The following is a 1,640-nucleotide window of genomic DNA, read 5'->3' on the forward strand; positions in this document are numbered from 1 at the left end:
CAAATTCACATGATTACTTATAACAAGACTTCTCCCATGTCCTCAGGAACAAACGTAACTACTCACAAAGCAAATTCATGTTTATAATCAGAGGGGTATTGAGTATCATTAAGGATCTGAACATATGATCTTCCACCAAATAAACCAACTAACATCAACTATTATGAGTAATCAACACTACTAGCAACCCATAGGTACCAATCTGAGGTTTTGAGACAAAGATCGAATACAATAGATGAACTAGGGTTTGAGAGGAGATGGCGCTGGTGAAGATGTTGATGGAGATTGACCCCATCTCGATGAGAAGATCGTTGGTGATGATAATGGCTTCGATTTCCCCCTCTAGGAGGAAAGTTTCCCCGGCACAACAGCTCCGACGGAGTCCTAGATTGCTTCTGCCCAGGTTCCGCCTCGAGACGGCGGCGCTTCGTCCCGAAAGCTCCCTTATGATTTTTTAGGTCAAAACCCTCCATATAGCAGAGGATGGACACCGGAGGCCTACCGGGGGGCTCACAAGCCCTAGGGGCACGCACAGGGGGTAGGGCGTGCCCCTGAGGCTTGTGGCCACCTGGTGGGTCCCCCTCTGGTATTTCTTCACCCAATATTTCTTCCCCCACCCGGTGGGTCCCACTCTGGTATTTCTCACCCGGTGCAGAATTCCAGCTGCCGACATTCCCCCTCTTCATATAATTCTTGCAAAATACAAGGGAAAAGGTATGAGAATTGCACATAATGTGTAATAACAACCCATAATGTAAAAAATATCAATATAAAAGCATGATGCAAAATGGACGTATCAACTCTCCCAAGCTTAGACCTTGTTTGTCCTCAGGCGAAAGCTAAAATTGATAAATATGTCCACATCTTTAGAGATAGTGCCGATAAAATAAAATACAGACATGAGGGCATCATGATAATCTTTAGAACAACAACATATATTGTTATATAATTTCTTATGCTAAAGTAACAATTCGTTCACAAGGTAAAGTATGAATCAGAAACTTTATTGAAAACCAACAAACTATTATCTTAGTCATTGTAGCAATTGTAATTTATCATAATATCGAAAAGAGACAATGTAAGAGCTTTTCAGCAAATTCACATACTCAACTATCATTTAGTCTTTTATAATTTCTAACACTCACAGGATACTTATGGGTTCGAAGCCTCAGTCAAACATAGAGGAAGATAGAGCCTTTTTCGCCTCCCAACTTTTTACCACAAAGGTAACGTCAACAATAATAGTTTATAGTAACCTACATCCGAGTGGATATATATATAGGGTGAGTCTTTTATGATAACACCCCTTAAGAGTTTTATTCTGCTACAAAAAAGCTTATTCTGCTAACACCAACCCCGCCACGTCCAGTACCTCACCGAACTGCAAAAGCTGAAGAAAAAAACACCCCAAGCCCCCACGGCCAACCTTATCCACCCCCACCCACCTTCTTCACCGGTCAAACCCCATCCAACTCTAGCCTCCGCGCCTCCTCACTCCCGGCCGCCGCGCCTTCCTCCCCAACCCCACAGCGCCGCCACTCCCCCAGCCAAGCCCGACGGCCATCGTGCCTCCTCTCGCTCCCGGCCGCCGCGCCTCCCCTCCCCCACCGCATCGCCGCATCCCCTCCAGATCCCACCAC

Source organism: Triticum dicoccoides, chromosome 7A (assembly GCF_002162155.2).
Source record: "Triticum dicoccoides isolate Atlit2015 ecotype Zavitan chromosome 7A, WEW_v2.0, whole genome shotgun sequence".
NCBI lineage: Eukaryota > Viridiplantae > Streptophyta > Magnoliopsida > Poales > Poaceae > Triticum > Triticum dicoccoides.